Below are 20,850 nucleotides of genomic sequence, written 5' to 3'. Positions count from 1 at the left end.
CAGGCCCCAGAACTCAGGCCACCCCACCCTCCTCGATGGCATCACTGCCTGCCTCACTCCAGCCCACCCGGTCACCCGCCCCCCCTTCCAAAGCCCTGGCCTGTTCTTCAACACCCTTGACGTTTTCATGGGCCCTCAATCTGAGCCAACTCTACCAGCACCTGGTCACCTCCTTGTCCTAACTGAACACCTCGGACAGTAGCCTGGGTGCCAAGACTCAGGAGCCTCACAGGAAGAGGCTCACGGGTGAAAACATGACTGGAAGGCGATCCATTTCACGTCCAGCCTCAGCAGCACACAGCTTGTTAGATGACTTAAAAGGCAGACGCGGCAAGTCCGTAAGGTTTATTGAATGAGTAGGCAGAGGGGAAAGTGATGAGCAGCTGGAATGCGAGAGGAAAACGTTCGCTCATTCAAGTCATTCCAGACACAGCAGAGGGACACGGGGCTGACCTCCCGTCTACGGCTTCTCAGGGCACAGCTGTCCCGACTCAGAGCCAGCTGGAGCGGACCCGGCCGCAGCCCCAGCACCTTCCCTCTGATGTCACGCGCGGAGCCAAGAGCTGCTCCGAGGTGCTCTGAGCGGACAGCACGGGGTACTCTGGGGATGCTTCGCATAGAGGACTCCCTCTCCATTCTCTGCCCCTCTGGTGACTACTAATGGCACCGAGAGAACCTACAAGAAAGGACAAGTGAGACCGATGATGATGATGGTTTGGAGTTCCCACCCACTTGAACGCAAACCAGCTTCCCCGCTGCCTGTGGGTCTCCAGCACTCGGCACTAACTCACCTCGGAGAAAAGTCTCAGCGAACACACATCCCACGTCATCCCGAGGGTCAATGACTCACGGCCTTGGGACTTACTTCAACAGCCTCCGGATCGAAGGCTGACCTAAGAGGGAGAAGAAGCATATAAGCATTTAATCTCCAGGCCACCTTCTCCCCAAGTGACATCACTGAGAAGGTCCACATCAACCAGGCTTAAGCTCCCAGTTTACACGCGCCAAACTAGATTGTCACCAAGATAGAAAGGATGATAAAAGAAAAACATCTTAAAAATCCAGTTTTTATAAAAAATCGCTTTCTTTCTAGGAGTTCACGACCAGGGCAACTGACCACACAGAGTAATTCTCAGGGAGACAGCTCAGCGCTCACTGTTGGGAGCTTGGCACTGAGGAACCACTGCATCTTGACCAAAGGGACGGACCCTCACCCTCAGCAGCTCTCCCACGCACGTTCACGACTCGTCTGCCCAGCCTGTCACAAGGCCCCAGCAGCTGCCATCCTGTTCTGCGAAGACCCACTTAACACGGCCCGGCCGTAAAAGGCAAATGCCAGATAAACTTCCAACAAAGACTTGTTCTGGTGAGGTGCCCCCTTTGAAGGTCAACACTGCCGGGCCCATTTGAAGGATAAATGAAAACACGTGTTGAACGCTTGAGAAGATTACACAAGTGACTCCCGACTCAACCTGCAGGACTCCACACCCAGGGGTTTGAATGACCAGGCCTGGAGTGGGGGGTAGGGGTGATATAAAATGTCTTCAGGATGGTCGCCATTGTCCCTTGAATCCTCCAGCCTGGCTGAGGAGCCCAGGACCAGGAACTAGGCCGTGGGACAGGACAAGCCCCTGACGCAAAAGGGGTGGAGTGCAGGTCTGAAAGGCAAGGGGACCTCAGGGTTATCAGAGGACTCCTGGGCACCGGGTGGTTCACATACACTATTCTCACTACCTCCACATCATCGTGAGACGGAACAAAAACATGTGGCCCGGCAGGATCCCACCTGCAAGCACGAGACCTGAAGGCAAACGGAAGGGGTCTCAAAACTAGACAGGAGCCCCCAGGCCAGAAGTCTGGGATGGGTACCTTGACCTCGCCTCCAACCTCACCTCACTTCTTACCCGGGAGCCAAGACATGCCTCCCAGGGGCACCCGTTGTATCTGAGTCTACAAAGCGAAGGCACCGTCGCAAGGTTTCTGCCTCCCTGAACACACAGGGGCAGCGCACAGAATGAGACGCAGACGGTCAGCCTGCTGTTGACGAGGACTACAGAGTGCCCAGCCTGCAACATATACCCTCACTGACACGAATCAGGAAGCAAGCTAGGAAATCTGGAGTCTACAAATAGATTTCAAAGAGCCACAGGACTCAGAATTTCTTCTTCAGTCAACCCCCGGGGTCACCCTTTGCAAAAGAACCCACAAAGCACAGATGAAGTCAGTGAAGAGAGACCTACGAAGAGGGTGATCCATCAACACATCCTTCTCCCGTCGGCGAGTGACAAGAGAACTCCTCGGGCTTCTGGCTGACCGTGACAAATGAGAACTATTTCTATGGACTCAGAATTGATAGAACTCCCCCTTGCCCCTACAGCAGGCCCCACCTTTGTTTTTCTTTCTCCATTTACTTAACGTTTCTGACAGCTCCTGGAGAAGCAATGCACGCTGTGCTCAAGAGACAGTCAAGGAGCAAAGACAACAGACCCACGAGCGCTGAATTCACACACTGCCTTGACTAACGTGTTCTTGCGGGCTGGCCTCGGCTCCTGTAAATTCAAACAGCAGAAGCCACGATTTCCAATTCTTACGTGTGCCCTCGGGCGCTATGTGAATTTATTCCAGTGTGAAGTCCAAATTAAAAGGTAGGCTTGTTTCTGACAAGAAAATCCGTAACGTGGAAAGACAGAATGAGCCCCCACAGGTCGGGGGGCTAGCCCAGTTACCGCCTCACATGGGGGCCAGCAGAGGCCCCAGCTCAGAAGGGAAGGGCAGGGGGAAAAAGCTAGTGTGGGAAAGCTCCAGGGTTTGGAAAGGATGGCTGGACCCTTCAAACACGGGAACTTCTCTCGGTGACTCCTCTCCCTGCCCTACCAATGACCAAGCCACAGGCAGCCTGCAGTCACTTTCAGATACGGGAGCAGAAAAGGACAGAAAGAGTGCCAGGGAGGATGGCTCACAAAGCCAGACATGCATGCCTCAGAAACTGGACCAAGGTCTCTGGTGCCTAAATCTACAGGCTTTCCCTCACAGCACGGTGCTGACACCAGGAAGGAAGCCCTTCACCAGCGCAGCTTTCTAGAGGCCTTCCCCCCCCCGCCCCCCACTATGTGGGGGATTGCCTCCCAGCCAGGACACAACTGGGAACTCATGGATGCCCACTCTCATCTCGCTGCCTCATCCAGACCCCAGGGCACACGTGTGTGACTTTACGGATGCAAAAAGACACAATTCCAGAGAAGGTTCCAAAACCTTACCTCGGGGCATTTGTGGCCTCGCGCCTGGCTGTAAGACACCTCTCATGGAGCCTCTGGACATGCAGATCCACCTGCAAGAGACAAGGCGTGAATGAGCACTCACAACAGGCTGGCGGGGGGGGTGGTGCAGAGGGTACCTGGCACAGTGGCCAGCGGATTCCAGCACCCACAAACGTGGGCCATTGCTACCAGGACTTGGACAGCCACACTGCTGTCTCAGGAACAAGAACAACTGAACTCTAGGAAGGGACCTGGGGAACATGTGTGACAAAAGTAAAGTCAGTGTTATCCTATGTACCCACAATCAATTTGTTGCTAAGCAATCTGTATCAAAAAGTTGTCAAGGCCAGGTTTTGGAGAGCGAGCCACGCTGACCGGCAGGAACGAGCCTGGAGCAGGAGGGGTAACGGGTGGTGGGAGGGCCCCACGTCCTCCATCTAGTGCGTAAGGGCTGCCTACGTATGCATTCTCAACGACGACGTCCTGCCCAGCTGAGGTACTACTCCCTTCCTTGCTCCTTAACCTAAGAGCAGAGGGAATGTTACCCCCAGTGGACCACAGGCCCAGCCCGTGGCCAGGACAAGAGAAACACTTCCAAGGAGAGCAGGACGCCTCAGCCTTGAGCAGGTACGGTCTCCCCACTGACAGTCCAGAGTGGGAAAAGCCCATTGCCTCACCATGTAGCATCTCGATCTCCCCTACCGTGTCCTGTCTTGACCCAGTGCTACATGTCAGACACCAAGATGGAGACACTGCTCTCGAGATCACAGCACAGGGGAATGACGAGCAAATCACCAACATCCAATGTGATCAGGGCTGAGCAACGGGGCTGAGGGTGTGGGAAGCGGTGCAATGAGAAGGCAGAGAATGCTTCCCAGGGAGAGCCCTGGGGGAAGAGGGACCCCTATCAGCACTCCACCACCGGCCCATGAACAGAAACACGCTGAGGCAGGGCCCTACTCGGCAAAAGGGCACTCAGAGAGCCACCCAGCGCCAGGTACCAGAAAGCAATACAAATCAGCGGACAGAGAGATATGTACGAAAGCTCCAGAGTTTGGAAGGGACAGGATGGGCCCTTCCAACACGGGGAAACGCTTTCGGCAATTCCTCTCCCTGCACTATCAATGACCAGGGCACGGGCCGCCCACGATCACTTTCGAATGCAGGAGCAGAGAAGGGCAGTGAGTGGGCCGAGAAGGGAGACCTCGGACAGCAGCCCAGGAACGGAGTTGAACTAGGAGCCCAGCAGACAGGCCAATGGCCAGATTTACAGCCTAAGATCACAGAAGCTTCCCCTTATTTGCACGGATGATTTACCGCTCCCTACCAAGAGATGAGGAGACTAACTGCGCAGAAATACTGAGGATTCGTGGTTCTGAAAGACTGGGTGTGGGTGATCACAGAAGAGCGCTCAGGTTCACGTAAGAGCACTCAGCTGGGAACCGGAAAGGAGTCTAGGTTTGCCTCTAAAACGCAGCCCTCTCTCTGTCCATCCCGACACCGCTGCTTGCCTCTCAATGTCACAGCAGCCTTCATCAGGGGCTCTCAGGAGCAGAGGAGGGACCTGACCTGTGCCCACCAGCCTGAGGGGACACAGACAGCTGGGAGCAGAGGGAAGAAGGCACTCTTTCCCACACCTCATCACCTGAACCCCTCCAGCCTCACAGCCCGCACAAGACCTGAGCTCTAGAGAATCCCACTTACCTGGGACCTCCCGATCCACGTTCTTCTCCCTGAGGTCGCCTTTCACAAACATGGCACAGCAGTCACGACCCACTCCTGCAAGGGACAAGAAGCCCGTGGCACTGCTTACACGCCCAGGAACCCACTATCTTTACCAACAGGAAAACACTGGGGGAATCTGGGTCTTAGGAGGTAAGCACACTGAAAGCCTGCCTCCCTCCCTCTACCTTGTGCTCGGTCACCTAAGGTTGTCCCATTTTGGAACCTCTGAATATAGAAAGAACCCTGCGACTCTTCCTTTGCCTGCGTTACCAACGACCAAGAAAAAGGCAGCCTGTAATCACTTCAATGCAGGAGCAGAAAAGGACACCGGGCTGCTGAAATTAGAAACCATGTCAGAAGACCACAGCTGTGGGGCGCCTGGGTGGCGCAGTCGGTTAAGCGTCCGACTTCAGCCAGGTCACGATCTCGCGGTCCGTGAGTTCGAGCCCCGCGTCAGGCTCTGGGCTGATGGCTCGGAGCCTGGAGCCTGTTTCCAATTCTGTGTCTCCCTCTCTCTCTGCCCCTCCCCTGTTCATGCTCTGTCTCTCTCTGTCCCCCCCAAAAAAATAAATAAAAAAACGTTGGAAAAAAAAATTTTTTTTTTTAATTAAAAAAAAGACCACAGCTGTGGCTCCGCCACCAACTCAGACACACAGACACAGGACCCACTCTCGTTCTCCCTTTTTAAAGCCTCACAGAAACTGTGCTGAGCCAGGCATAGAGCGTACAACAAGACAACAGGTGCCAAGAGGCACCTAAAAAAAGGTGGTGAGAAGTGTGGGAAAGCTCCAGGGTTTGGAAGGGACAGAGGGGACCCTCCAAACACGGGGAAGTGCTTTCTGCAAGTCCTCTCCCTGCACTATCAATGACCAGGACACAGACAGACCATGATCACTTTCGAATGCAGGTGCAGAAAAGGCAGAAAGTGAGCCAGGAAGAGAGAAGGCCCTATAAGCCCCCAGCTGCCCAGCCAAGCCCAGGACCCTGAGCACCATCACCATCTTGTAAACACGCCATCTCCTGTCATCAAGAGGGGGCACGTGAAGACCAACTCATGGCAAAAACGCCTACATTGTTTAGTCCCCCACAGATACAGACGAACGATCTACTACGCGCCACCAACCGTGGGCTCAATGACAAAGAACACAGACAAGACTTCTGTCCTCCCAGAGCTCTGGCAGTTTCCCCACTTAAAACACAGCGGAGCTCAGAAGGACGATGCGCTCGCCACAGGCTGAGGCAGGATCTGAACCCAGACCTCTCGGGCCCCCAGACACACCCCCATCCACCACACCAGGTCTCCTGGGGGCTTTCTCAGGACCCGCAGGAGCTCCAGGACGCCCCCCACCCACCCAAACCCCCACCGTGGTGTGGCAGGAAGGCAACGAGTCCCTGCTCGAGGATCTCCTGAGCAGCAGCACTTACCCAGGCCTCACCCCCTGGACACCGCGGGGGCACATCCGGCGCTGCGGCTCAGGGTCCTGCAGCAACGAAGGGGGCGCTGCCTGACGCACAGCCCCCAAAGCCGTCCAACCGAGAGTTTCCATCTGCTTCCAACAGAGCCTCAGAGCCCGCAACGCCTACGCAGGAGACAGCACCGGGAAGGGGCTTTAGTGCAAAACAAAGACACCGGAATCGGCCTCTGCCGCCCTGGGGCCCCGCGAGCGCCCCCAATTGAAAACTCACGCAACCGCTCTGCACAACGGGGGTTTTAACGCTTTCTCTCAAAGGCTGTTTGTTGACAAGGAAACGGGTTAACGCTCACATGGTCACTTCGTGGGCAACCGATGAAGCGCTTTGGGGGATTCGAGGCCCAGAGCCGGAGGTGGGTGTGTGCGTGAAAATCACGCGGCCCCGGGAGCTCTTCAGGCCCGGGGCCACACGGGGCTCCGCACCACTGGCGGCGGCACTCGGTCTGCGCGTCGCCGGACCCGCTTCTGGTAGTTGGCGGGACCCGAGTCTTCCCGGCGGAGGGGTGAGGGGGGCTGAGGGCGAGCGATCCGACCCGGGACACGCATCCCGAGAGGTCCGCACCGACGGAGGAGCTGGGCCCGAACCCAGGGGCGAGGCCTGGAACCGCGGCTGACCTCCGCCGGCTCTCCCCGACTCCTCGGGCCTCAGTTTCCCCGAAAGGTGGTGGGGGGCATACCACGCGCCCAGCGATCCCCACAGTGGACTCACCCCGGGCAGCCGCGACCTATGGCGCGGGACAGCGGCCGTAGACACAGCCGACAGTGCGGGAAGCTGCGGATGTCTAGGGATTGCGGGAGATGGAAACCGGCGGCGTGGACGGCTCGGGAGAAACGGCCAGGCGACTACTGCAGCAGGAAGCTCCTCTTCCGCCCAGAGCCGGCGGAAATGCAGCTGGAGCGCGGGTGGCGTCCTAGAGCGGCGTTTCCGGGAGGCGGATTCCCGCGCAAACGGCCCTGCCGCGCCCCCTGGTGGCGCGGAGCTCAAATTCTGACTCCGTAGGGCCTGGAATAACTTCCAAGAGCAGCCTGAAATTTGGGAAATAACATTCACTCACTTGTTTTGCTTTTCTCTTTATTCTGTTTTTGCCACTGATTTGTCATTAACTTATAGAAATGGTTGCTTTTCCACGTGAGCAGCTGTTATTAGCAAGAGCTCATGCTGATTGCAGGGAGTTTGGACCAGAGGGTTCTTGCCTGATTGACCGCTGTATTCATAGTACCTAGTTTGGTGGCTGGCACAATTGAATAAATGAATGAATTCTGACCATATATTTGGACATTGTCAGAATAAAATATCGTTCTGATGTCCTGAAAGTATAACGTGAGAGTAACAGGGAAAAGTGGGCAAGTGCTTTGCTAAACTTAGTCCTAAAAATGAGTCTTTGAAGCAGTAGGGGTTTGATCAAACTTGCAGAGTGGCAGAGAAGATGGATAGAAGCCCCATGCTCCCGAAAGGACACTGCAGACAGGCATGAGACGGGGCTCATGGCTCCCAAATCTCACAAGCACTCACACTGCCAGCAATCTGGGCCACGTGTACCTCTCCAACCTGCCGCAACCCTGCCATTAACTCAGCCCACATTCTGAAGTGTAAACTTCCGTGTGCCTGAGGAGGGGTTCCCCCCCCCCCCCGCCCCCGGTCAGATCCCTGGTGCTAACCAGGTCAGCACAATGTGGAAATCCAGGCCTGACGGATGCAACCGAGGAGGGTGGTGGGGGGGGTCTCTGAAGGTGAAGCACAGAGCAAAGGTCCAAGGCATGGTAGTCGCTACCCTTTACTATTTCTGAGAAAGCTTCTGTCACTGTGAGGACACTGTGGGATTGTTCAGGAGGTTGAGAGAATGTGCTGTGTTTGAAAAGGCAGCACTCTAGGGGCACCTGGGTGGCGCAGTCGGTTAAGCGTCCGACTTCAGCCAGGTCAGGATCTCACGGTCGGTGAGTTCGAGCCCCGCGTCGGGCTCTGGGCTGATGGCTCAGAGCCTGGAGCCTGTTTCCGATTCTGTGTCTCCCTCTCTCTCTGCCCCTCCCCCGTTCATGCTTGTCTCTCTCTGTCCCAAAAATAAATAAACGTTGAAAAAAAAAAAATTAAAAAAAAAAAAAAGAAAAAAGAAAAGGCAGCACTCTCAGTAGAAATACAAGGCTACCCACATGTGTAATTTAAAATGTTCTAAGAGCCACGTTAAGAACATACCAAAAAAAGGTGAAACTAATTTTAATAGTAGATTTCCTTTAACCCAGTATAACCAAAATATTATTTCAGCAGGTATTTTTACATTTTAACGTACTTTTAAATGATTAATGATCACTGGGTGTTGTATGTAAGCGATGAATTCTGGGAACCCACTCCCAAAGCCAAGAGCACACTGCATACACTGTATGTTAGTTAACTTGACAATAAATTATATTTAAAAAAAATTATTGATGAGATATTTGCTATCTTTTCTTCCCTGTACAAAGTCTTTGGAATCTGGTGCATGTTTAACACTAACAGCACATTTGGACGAGCTGCATTTCCAGTGCTCCATAAGCCACCGTGGCTGCTGGCTGCTGTGTTCATCAGCTTTTGGATCAGCCCTTTTGAGCCAGAGCAGCGAAGAAGCAAGCAGGAGGCTGAGAGCATGTCCCTTCTACAGTCCCCAGCAACCCCATGAATCTGGGACATTCTAGACGGGGCAGGGCCTCCCACATGGCTCAGGTTGGGGGCCTTATTGTCCTGAGCTGGAGATTAAGGCAAGGGTGCTCTAAGAAGATTGTGAAAGAGCAGAGCAATGATTCAATCCTAGATTACTCTCCTGCACCCTTTGCTACCATGATGCCAGGGAAGGGATCTGGGGCAGTTCATTTGTGCATCCCCGGTGCCTGCAAGAGGCTAGGATTCTAAGAGGCGTGGCTGACGCTCATTCATCATTAGTGTAACAGGATGTTAAAATGGCCATTTCAGCAAGACACCAAGGTGGCATATATAGGTAGGCATGATATAGGGAGAATATAGGTAGGAATGAACTGCTGAACAACAACAAACTGCTGTTATGGTAAGCAAATTGTGGCCCAATGTTGGCAATTTTTGAAGGTTCCGTCTAATAAAATGGCAGCTGCCTTCCAGAGAAAGTATTGGACCAGATCTAGAATTTACTGCTTGTGACTCAATTTTTGAAGGTTCCATCTAATAAAGTGGCAGCTGCCTTCCAGAGAAAGTATTGGACCAGATCTAGAATTTACTGCTTGTGACTCCAAATTCTCTCTTCCAAGGTGACGGTACTCGCAGTATACATAGCCATTAAAAAGAGGGAGAATTATGAATTCTATTTCTTAAGATAGTCCCACCCCCTGTCCCCAAGAGGGAGAACAAGAGGAGTACCTGAGTACCAGGAGTTCCAGCAGAAAAATCTGGGAGCTTGATATAGGTTACCTGAAGGTGGGGAGCACAGGTGAGCCCCGCCTACCCTACGTCTCAGGCCAAGGTGCATCATCTTCTTCCGCAGGTGTAGAATCTGGGGTAGTGAGGCAGGTAGAATAGGGACATGTCGGGTAACTTCCGGAGAAAGGACAAGGAACAGGGAACTGGCCTGGCACCTGTTGAATAACAGGATGCCCGTGGCCAGGATTAGCCACCGAGAGGCTCAACTGCAGCATAAATCCCCAATTAACCTGCAACTGAAGAGAATGACCCGTCCACTGGGGGGCGCTAGAGGACTCCTCCTAGATCTTGACTGCATACGAAGGTTCCCAAGAGAAAAATCAAGGCCAGCGCAAGAGATCAGGCTGGCGCATGCGTAATGGTATACAGAGGTCTTGGGACTATTTCCAGAACCCTACAGGAATGTTCCACCTGTGATTATAACTGCCTGTTAATCAGAATCCCGCATCGACGCAGCGCCACTCAAATTCTCTGAGCGTGCCTGCACAACCTCGTCTTCGAGCGTGTACTTTTGCTTTACAATAAAGCTTCTCATTTATGTTTTACTCTGATTTTGCCTTGAATTCTTTCTTGCCGCAAAGTCAAGGACCTGGCACCGGCTGGTGGTTGAGGGCTCAGGACCCAAGAACTTCCCCAGTCTCCCGTGTCAGTAGGAATGTCCATCTGCTACCCAAGATGTCCCGCCCAAGAGAGAGCCCGCTAGGGTGAGGAGACCCCAAGGAGAGAGCCTGTTCATATCCCTAGGAGAATGAAGGGTGCAGGAGCGGGTTTCCCCAAAGAAGCCCTGGAATAAAGAGGCCAAGAGAGAAAGACTTACATTAAATATGTGCCCAACCTGGAGACTAGTCTCCCCCCACCTTAATCTTTATTCCATCTGTTCAGATCCTGGAGCTATTGGGGATAGGGAAGTGGGTGGAGTCCTCCCGGTGAAAAGAAACACATTTGGATAAGGGAGAAGTTTCCTGGCCCCTCCCAACAAATAGCAGCCCACCCTATGCTTGGCCCCAGCTGGTGAGAGAAATCTTACCTATAAGTTATCATTGAAAATGTGGTTCGTATATTGGACTGGGCTTTTAAAATAATCGAATAAAAACTATGTTCCCTATTTTTTGTGATTGTAATACTTATTACCTAAGAATGATCAGAAAAGCTATGAGGCCTGCCTTATAGTTTTCTAGGGTCAGGGAAAAGATACTTCCATTTAGAAAGTCTAAAGAGGGGCACTTGGGTGGCTCAGTCGGTTGGGCGTCCGACTCCAGCTCAGGTCATGATCGCACAGTCTGTGAGTTTGAGCTCTGCATCGGGCTCTGTGCTGACAGCTCAGAGCCTGGAGCCTGTTTCAGATTCTGTGTCTCCCTCTCTCTCTTCCCCTCCCCCACTCACGCTCTGTCTCTGTCTCTCTCAAAAATAAATAAACATTAAAAAAATTTTTTTTAAGAAGAAAGTCTAAAGAGACAGGCAAAAAAAAAAAAAAGTATGATTGCATACCAGGAGTCTTGCTTTCAACAGACTGGTCACATTAATAAAGATATGGACTGTGGCTGGGAGGCCAACATTCCACCATGCTGGAGTTTGTGACCTCACAGTGGCTGAGAGATCCCTGTGGTCTAGAGCCCCTTCCTTGGGGACGTGGAGCTAAAGCTTGTTGGGCAGATTGTTCCAAGGAGGTGGTGTCCAGGGTCCAGGCTGGAAGCCAAGAACCAGCCCTGTGAGACCTGCAGGAGCTCCAGGCCCTGTCCCCTTACTAAGAATGCCCACCATGCTGGAAACCTTACTGTACCTGGCCATTGTCCTCCTTTGCTTCTTACTGCTCCTCTGTTACTGTGTCTTTCGGGAGAAGTAGACTGGCTCCTGCAGGGAGGGACTGAGACCTGACAGAAGCCATAGCCAGTCTACCCCCTCAGCGCCTCTCAAGCAGGACAAGCTCTTCCTAAGCTGCTCGTGGCCTGAATCTTGGCCTGTTCTGGGGTCTCCAATAGCCCCAGGCCCTCACCAGATGCTTCCCACCATGGTTGGTTTCCACTCACATCTCAGCCTCTCCTGTCTAGGTCGGCTAGCTGGGTCCCTCCCAGCCTCTCTCCTACTAGTTTTGCTTCTGGTTCATTTTTGTCCTGGGCTGAGGACCACTGGTTCTGGAGAGGGACTCAGCATGGGCTCAGCGAAGTTATAATTGGCTCAGGACTCTGCCATGGAGACAGGCATGAGAAGATGTGGCCCTCTCCACCTCCAGAGGTTGGCAAGGCTGGGCCCTGGAGAACTGGAGTCCTAGCTAAAGACTGATAAACTCAGCGATGACTTTAGACTTCCCTTCTATCCACGGTGGACAATCCTTGAAAACAACCTTCTTGACTAATAAAGCTGGATGTTCCTAGCTAATTAACTCAGCTGAACAACAACTTGGAACCTTCCTTGCTAACTGAATCACTGAGATATTTGAGGGTCATTACTTAAACTTTCCTGGCTTGTTAACTTTCTTGCTTGAATACTTGGGCATTCTAGGATAATATTTGACTTTGCCTCATTATCTTTCAGCATGGTAGCCGACCACATTCATTCTTCACTCTTAAAACCTTGGATTTTCCTGACCAAGAGCATCGGAGCTCCCCCCTCCCCCAATACCACCCCCGGGCTATTTCTCTGGGACTTCGAAGATAAAAACAGAAGAATGCTTCTATGATTCCACCATTATGTATGATATTGGGAAATGGATTGTGACATATATTGTATTTCTAGAATTCTAAGAAATTTTTTAAGTTATAAATGGATATTAGTGTTTATCAAGTGATGGTGATGATCACAATGTTGATCCTAAAATGTATTAAACCATCTTCCTCTAACTCAGCACCTATTTTTTTCATGTTTATTTGTTTTTGAAAGAGAGAGAGAGACACAAAGCAAGCAGGGAAGGGGCAGAAAGAGAGGGAGACACAGAATCCGAAGCAGGTGCCAGGCTCTGAACTGTCAGCACACAGCCCAACGGGGGGCTTGAACTCACGAACCTCAAGATCATGACCTGAGTTGAAGTCAGACGCTTGACTGACTGAGCCACCCAGGCACCCCACTCAACATCTACTTTTTAAAATTTTTTTAAATGTGTTTTTTTGTTTTAATTTTTGAGACAGAGAGAGACAGAGCATGAGCAGGGGAGTGGCAGAGAGAGAGGGAGACACAGAATCTGAAGCAACTGTCAGCCCAGAGCCCGACACAGGGCTCGAACTCACAGACGGTGCGATGGTGACCTGAGCTAAAGTCAGACACTTAACCGACTGAGCTACCCAGGCGCCCCAATGTCTTATCTATTTTCAAGTTTAAAACTAATAAAGTTTTAATAATAAAACTGAGGTTCAGAAAGATGAAGTGAATTGCTAATACAGCTAATATGCGGCAGGGAATAATTTTAACTGTGTCTGTTGTATTGGTTTCCTAGGGCTGCCATAACAAAGCACCACCAACTGTGTGGCTTACAATGGCAGAAATTTATTCTCTCGTTTTTCCGGAGGCTAGAAGTCTGAAATCAACTGGTCAGACGACATTCACAAGATAGGAGCACAGTTCCCGCCCTTCAGGGACATGGGGGCCAAGGCTAATTCCACCTGAAAGTTGCCAACATATTTTTAAAGATGTTTACGACTATCTTCATGAGCTGGACTGTAATTTACTTTCCTTCACTGACCTTGTCTAATTTGGGGGTTATGGTTGTTACACGAACTGAGAACAGCTCCTTCTTTTTTTATTATCTTGGAGACCGTGTAAGGCTGAAAAGCTGGGTATGATGCTTTCTTTCGGGAAATAGTGTTAACTAATGATTCAATATTTTATTATTTAAAAATTTTAAAAATTTTTCAGTTTATTTTGAGAGACAGAAAGCGAGAGAGAGAGAGCGCGCGCGCGCGCACACACACACACACACACACACACACACACACACACAAGAGTCAGGGGTGGGGGCAGAGAGAGAGGGAAAGAGTGAACTCCACGTGGGCTCCTGGAACCTACGAACTCACCGGATCATGACCTGAGTAGAAACCAAGAGTCAGTCGCTCAACCAACTGAGCCACCCAGCTGCCCTGCCTGATTCAACATTTTTAAACTGTTACAAGATTATTCAGGTTTTCTATTTTTCCTTAAGACAATTTTGCTATATATTTTTCAGGAATGTGTTCATTTTACCTAAGTTTTGAATTTTATTTTTGTCTAATTTTTTACTCTCTGCTCTGACTGTACTATGACCTCTTTCTTTTTTTTTTTTTTCTTAAAGTCATGTTTTTAATGAGGCGAAATTCTTCTAGTAGAGAATTAACCATTGGAAGGTGAACAGTTCAGTGGCATTTAGTACATTCGCAGTGATGTGCAACCAGCATTTGTGAAAGCTGAAAGGAAAATAGGGTCACATGTGTCCAGGGGTTTTATTTTTATTTTATTTTATTTTTTGAAATTTATTGTCAAATTGGTTTCCATACAACACCCAGTGCTCATCCCAAAAGGTGCCCTCCTCACTACCCATCACCCACCCTCCTCTCCCTCCCACCCCTCATCAACCCTCACTTTGTTCTCAGTTTTTAAGAGTCTCTTATGCTTTGGCTCTCTCCCACTCTAACCTCTTTTTTTTTTTCCTTCCCCTCCCCCATGGGTTTCTGTTAAGTTTCTCAGGATCCACATAAGAGTGAAAACATAAAGGGGCGCCTGGGTGGCACAGTCGGTTAGGCGTCCGACTTCAGCCGGGTCACGATCTCGCGGCCCGTGAGTTTGAGCCCCGCGTCAGGCTCTGGGCTGATGGCTCAGAGCCTGGAGCCTGTTTCCGATTCTGTGTCTCCCTCTCTCTCTGCCCCTCCCCCGTTCATGCTCTGTCTCTCTCCGTCCCAAAAATAAATAAATGTTGAAAAAAAAAAAAGAGTGAAAACATATGGTATCTGTCTTTCTCTGTATGGCTTATTTCACTTAGCATCACACTCTCCAGTTCCATCCACGTTGCTACAAAGAGCCATATTTCATTCTTTCTCATTGCCATGTAGTACTCCATTGTGTATATAAACCACAATTTCTTTATCCATTCATCAGTTAATGGACATTTAGGCTCTTTCCATAATTTGGCTATTGTTGAGAGTGCTGCTATAAACATTGGGGTACAAGTGCCCCTATGCATCAGTACTCCTGTATCCCTTGGGTAAATTCCTAGCAGTGCTACTCCTGGATCATAGGTTAGGTCTATTTTTAATTTTCTGAGGAACCTCCACACTGTTTTCCAGAATGGCTGCACCGATTTGCATTCCCACCAACAGTGCAAGAGGGTTCCCCTTTCTCCACATCCTCTCCAGCATCTATAGTCTCCTGATTTGTTCATTCTGGCCACTCTGACTGGCGTGAGGTGATATCTGAGTGTGGTTTTGATTTGTATTTCCCTGATGAGGAGCGATGGTGAGCATCTTTTCATGTGCCTGTTGGCCATCCGGATGTCTTCTTTAAAGAAGTGTCTATTCATGTTTTCTGCCATTTCTTCACTGGGTTATTTGTTTTTGGGGTGTGGAGCTTGGTGAGCTCTTTATAGATTTTGGATACTAGCCCTTTGTCCGATATGTCATTTGCAAATATCTTTTCCCATTCCGTTGGTTGCCTTTTAGTTTTGTTGGTTGTTTCCTTTGCTGTGCAAAGGAACACTGGGATCTTCGTAAGGTCCCAGTAATTCACTTTTGCTTTTAATTCCCTTGCCTTTGGGGATGTGTCGAGTAAGAGATTGCTACGGCTGAGGTCAGAGAGGTCTTTTCCTGCTTTCTCCTCTAGGGTTTTGATAGTTTCCTGTCTCACATTCAGGTCCTTTATCCATTTTGAGTTTATTTTGGTGAATGGTGTGAGAAAGTGGTCTAGTTTCAACCTTCTGCATGTTGCTGTCCAGTTCTCCCAGCACCATTTGTTAAAGAGACTGTCTTTTTTCCACTGGATATTCTTTCCTGCTTTATCAAACATTAGTTGGCCATACATTTGTGGTCTAGTTCTGGGGTTTCTGTTCTATTCCGTTGGTCTATGTGTCTGTTTTTGTGCCAATACCATGCTGTCTTGATGATTACAGCTTTGTAGTAGAGGCTAAAGTCTGGTATTGTGGTGCCTCCTGCTTTAGTCTTCTTCAAAATTACTTTGGCTATTCGGGGCCTTTTGTGGTTCCATATGAATTTTAGGATTGCTTGTTCTAGCTTCGAGAAGAATGCTGGTGCAATTTTGATTGGGATTGCATTGAATGTGTAGATAGCTTTGGGTAGTATTGACATTTTGACAATATTTATTCTTCCAGTCCATGAGCACGGAATGTTTTTCCATTTCTTTATATCTTCTTCAATTTCCTTCATAAGCTTTCTATAGTTTTCAGCACACAGATCTTGCACATATTTGGTTAGATTTATTCCTAAGTATTTTATGCTTCTTGGTGCAATTGTGAATGGGATCAGTTTCTTTATTTGTCTTTCTGTTGCTTCATTGTTAGTGTATAAGAATGCAACTGATTTCTGTACATTGATTTTGTATCCCACAACTTTGCTAAACTCATGTATCAGTTCTTTTTTTTCTAATTAAAAAAAATTTTTTTTAACGTTTATTTATTTTTGAGACAGAGAGAGACACAGCATGAACGGGGGAGGGGCAGAGAGAGCGCGAAACACAGAATCGTAAGCAGGCTCCAGGCTCTGAGCCATCAGCCCAGAGCCCGACGCGGGGCTCAAACTCACGGACCGCGAGATTATGACCTGAGCCGAAGTCGGACGGCTTAACCAACTGAGCCACCCAGGCGCCCCTTTAATTTTTTTTTTAACATTTATTTATTTTTGAGACAGAGAGAGACAGAGCATGAATGGGAGAGGGTCAGAGAGAGAGGGAGACACAGAATCCGAAACAGGCTCCAGGCTCTGAGCGGTCAGCACAGAGCCCGACGTGGGGCTCGAACTCACGGACCGCGAGATCATGACCTGAGCTGAAGTCGGACGCTTGACTGACTGAGCCACCCAGGCGCCCCTCATGTATCAGTTCTAGCAGACTTTTGGTGGAGTCTATTGGATTTTCCATGTACAATATTATGCTATGACCCCTTTCTCATTCCCAAAATTGTTTGCCTCTGCTGCTCTACGTATGGTTATGTTCATTTTCTGCCATTTTACGTTCTGTTTTTGTAATTTCATTGATTTGCTCCATTTAGATCTGTTCGAGTGTCCTTTTTTCTTATTATTTTTTTAACGCCTCCAGTGCTATGAGCAGACAGATGGAATTCTTCTTGCATTTTAGAATTAAGTGAGTCCCTCTTTCATAGCAAGAATGAGGATTTCTCTTCTCCTGTGTCAACATTTAAAGCTCATCTATTGGCGTACCTGGGTGGCTCAGTCAGCTAAGCATTTCACTCTGAGTTTCAGCTCAGGTCACGATCTCATGGTTCGTGAGTTGAAGCCCTGCACCGGGCTCTGCGCTGACAGTGTGGAACCTGCTTAGGATTCTCTGTCCTCCCCCTCTCTGCCCCTCCCTTGCTCATGAGCATGTGCATTCTCTCTCTCTCTCTCTCTCTCTCTCTCTCTCTCTCTCTCTCAAAAATAAATAAACATGAAAAAAATAAAATTAATTGGGGCGCCTGGGTGGTTCAGTCGGTTGAGCATCCAATTTCGGCTCAGGTCATGATCTCACGGTTTGTGAGTTCGAGCCCCGCGCCGGGCTCTGTGCTGACAGCTCAGAGCCTGGAGCCTGCTTCAGATTCTGTGTCCCCCTCTCTCTCCGCCCCACCCCTGCTTGTGCTCTGTCTCTCTCTGTCTTTCAAAAATGAATAAACATTAAAAAAGTGTTTTTAATAAATAAATAAATAAAAATAATAAAAAATAAAGCTCATTTGTTACAGGCCATGCAGTGAGATGTCGAGGTAAGACCCCATCCAGTTCCTAACTACTTCGCATACTATTCCTCTGCCCCTTCCCCGACTTCAGCTTCAGATTCTTCTTCCTCCCTTTCCCCAAACTTCCTGTTCTCCCTTTCTACGTGAGCCCTTCAATACCCTACCAAAGCATATCACTTCCAAGAAGCCACCTTTTTGGAAATTAATAGAGGGATAACTCTATTCATGGTTCCACAGCGGCTTTTGGATCCATACTTCCTCACATTCACCATGCAAAATCAAGGAAGAAAGTATGACCTACCCAGTTTGGGTCTCACATCCAGTTTTTTGTCAGCGGAGGGCAGGACACCATAAGTGACATTTACAACTCGATTGAATTCAACAGGAAAAGAAGAAAGAAAACCACAAGAAAACCAGGGAGAAAGAGTGACTAGGTCCAAACTCTGGATAGCCCAGCCACTTAATATCCAGATCCTCATGAAAATAGGCAATTTGTTGGTCCTAGTTTTTCCAAGAATACCTCTAAATGTAGGCATTGAAATGTAATGCTGTTGGCTGGTGATGGTCTGTATCACATGAGGAAAGCATTCATTTAATCCAAGTATGCCGAAATATACTTTTCTGATCAGGAATAGAAATTAAGTATTACCAAAAAAAGAGAAATTAAATATTACCAAACACATTTTTAAGCACCTATTAAATTGCTCTTAGATTGGGGCGCCTGGGTGGCTCAGTTGGTTGAGCGGCCGACTTCAGCTCAGGTCATGATCTCGCGGTCCGTGAGTTCGAGCCCTGTGTCGGACTCTGTGCTGACAGCTCAGAGCCTGGAGCCTGCTTCTGTTTCTGTGTCTCCCTCTCTCTCTGCCCCTCCCCCATTCATGCTCTGTCTCTCTCTGCCTTTCAAAAATGAATAAATGTTTTTAAAAAAATTAAAAAAAAATAAATAAGTTGCTCTTAGATTGATTTCTGGGTTTGAATTTTGACTCTGATATCTTCTGTTTAGGAGAAGCAATTTGCCAAGGGCCCTGTGGGCATGAGAACCATGCAAGGCTTTTGACTCCTTTTCCCCCCAGGTCCTTTCTTAGAGCTGTGTTTTGCAGTGAGCAAACCTTGAAGGATGAGATAAAGTCTCCTCCCACACTAAAAGCAGGCTTACTTCTGTTTGCTCCAGGTGGCAAATCCCCGAGGCTCAGTGTTCCTCTTTTGTAACACTGTAACGCATTGTGTGTCCAGGCAGCCATCATGGGCCCTGCACCACTCCATGAGACCTCGGAGGCTCGGGAACCAACAACATCAAGAAACTTAAAGCCCTCTCTGCTTTGCCACTGTAATAAGGTCCTCAGACTGCCTCAGGAATTTTCTGTCCTCTGCCAGCACCTACGAAACAACAGGCTAACCGGTTAGCTCACAAGTAGGGTTCATTCTCAGATCATGCACACTTCTTAACAGGTTAACTGCGTGATCTTGTACACATGAATTAAACTTTCTGAACTTTTGTTTCCTCATCGGCGAAATTAATAATAGTAGGGTTTATCTTATATGATTGACGTGATTAAACGAATCAAAATGCCTGGAATATTGGGTGCATTCAACACTTAGTCATTATTAGTTGATATTATGGTTGTAGCTGTCATCTGTAGCGTTGATGGGATGGGGCATTGCAGTGACAGCATGCTATGAAAAACACTGTTACACCATTTCCTCGGGCAGGCCGTTGCTGTCGGCCCTGGCTAAGTAGGTCCCCACTATTATACCACCATGCCCATTTCCTTTGTAGCACTTGTCATGATTTTAAATTATTGCATTTGCTGATTCATTATCTCCACAAGAATATAACAGCAAGAAAATATATCAGAACCCTGTCTTCTGCAATACATGTCCAGTGCTTAGCCCAGTCCCTAACATGAAGCAGCTGCTCAGTATATTTTTTCTGTGCGGATGGGAGTCTAGATGAACATCTAGATGGATGAATGGATGAGTGCGTAGGTGGATGGATGGATGAGAAAGTTGGTGCCCTCTAACTATTTCCTCTTAGGGGTAAATGGATGGATGGATGGATGGATGGATGGATGGATGCGGCGATGGGAAAGTGAAGGGTTGGATACTTGGCGGGTCAGATATTGACCTCCTCTCCACCAGGGGGCGATAAGAGGCAGCGCGCGCGCGTTCAGCCCGGGAGATGCCTCTCTAGGGCGCATCCCGCCGTCGAGCTGCATTTCCGCCGGCGCGGGCCGGGTGTAGCAGTTTCCTGCGGCAGTGGCTGCTGTCCCAAATAGTCCTGAACGATTAGGAGGCGTGCCGCACCCTCTCGCGCCGTCCCCTATGACCCTGCCGGCGACAGGCCCGGCTCCCCGGGTGAGTCGCTGCGGGGCCGCGATGCACAGGAACCCCCCCGCGGCCTCCCAAGGCCGGTGCATCATTTCCCCGCCCCCCCCCGACAGGAAGAGAAACTGAGGCCCGAGGGGACGGGGAGAGCCGGCGGAGGTCAGCCCCGATTTCAGGCCCCGCTCCTGGGTCCGGGCCCAGCCCCTCCGCCGGCTGCGGACCTCTCGGGATGCGTGTCCCCGAGAATGGGACTCTGGGTCTGATCCCCCGCGCGCGGGGAAGACTCGTGTCCCGCCAACTACCAGAAGCGGGTCCGGCGACGCGCGGGCCGAGTGCCGCCGCCAGTGGTGCGGAGCCCCGTGTGGCCCCGGGCCTGAAGAGCTCCCGGGGCCGCGTGATTTTCACGCACACACCCACCTCCGGCTCTGGGCCTCGAATCCCCCAAAGCGCTTCATCGGTTGCCCACGAAGTGACCATGTGAGCGTTAATCCGTTTTCTTGTCAACAAACAGCCTTTGAGAGAAAGCGTTAAAACCCCCGTTGTGCAGAGCGGTTGCGTGAGTTTTCAATTGGGGGCGCTCGCGGGGCCCCAGGGCGGCAGAGGCCGATTCCGGTGTCTTTGTTTTGCACTAAAGCCCCTTCCCCGTGCTGTCTCCTGCGTAGGCGTTGCGGGCTCTGGGGCTCTGTTGGAAGCAGATGGAAACTCTCGGTTGGACGGCTTTGGGGGCTGTGCGTCAGGCAGCGCCCCCTTCGTTGCTGCAGGACCCTGAGCCGCAGCGCCGGATGTGCCCCCGCGGTG

At 50.1% G+C, this 20,850-nt stretch overlaps 1 long non-coding RNA gene and 3 other non-coding genes across 6 annotated transcripts; all 4 read right to left on the bottom strand.

Annotated features, from left to right (window-relative positions):
* Positions 1-330: 330 nt before the first annotated feature.
* LOC125162861 (uncharacterized) lies at positions 331-7,361 on the bottom strand. 3 transcript variants are annotated; one of them, XR_007151202.1, is made up of 6 exons: positions 7,164-7,361; positions 6,408-6,713; positions 4,962-5,036; positions 3,258-3,328; positions 792-893; positions 331-676 (listed from the first exon to the last, which is right to left on the bottom strand). It is a non-coding gene; the product is annotated as an uncharacterized LOC125162861 (long non-coding RNA). The 3 variants fall into 3 exon arrangements; XR_007151201.1 differs by having other exon boundaries at positions 6,408-6,562; positions 7,164-7,360; XR_007151200.1 differs by having other exon boundaries at positions 6,408-7,359.
* Positions 2,790-2,920, bottom strand: LOC125163146 (small nucleolar RNA SNORA71). The gene has a single exon (XR_007151306.1). It is a non-coding gene; the product is annotated as a small nucleolar RNA SNORA71 (small nucleolar RNA).
* LOC125163144 (small nucleolar RNA SNORA71) lies at positions 4,293-4,425 on the bottom strand. Its single transcript, XR_007151304.1, has one exon. It is a non-coding gene; the product is annotated as a small nucleolar RNA SNORA71 (small nucleolar RNA).
* Positions 5,759-5,891, bottom strand: LOC125163143 (small nucleolar RNA SNORA71). The gene has a single exon (XR_007151303.1). It is a non-coding gene; the product is annotated as a small nucleolar RNA SNORA71 (small nucleolar RNA).
* Positions 7,362-20,850: the final 13,489 nt, after the last annotated feature.

Source organism: Prionailurus viverrinus, chromosome A3 (assembly GCF_022837055.1).
Source record: "Prionailurus viverrinus isolate Anna chromosome A3, UM_Priviv_1.0, whole genome shotgun sequence".
NCBI lineage: Eukaryota > Metazoa > Chordata > Mammalia > Carnivora > Felidae > Prionailurus > Prionailurus viverrinus.
The sequence above is the reverse complement of the archived record's forward strand: the minus strand, read 5'-3'. Positions and strand labels throughout refer to the sequence as shown.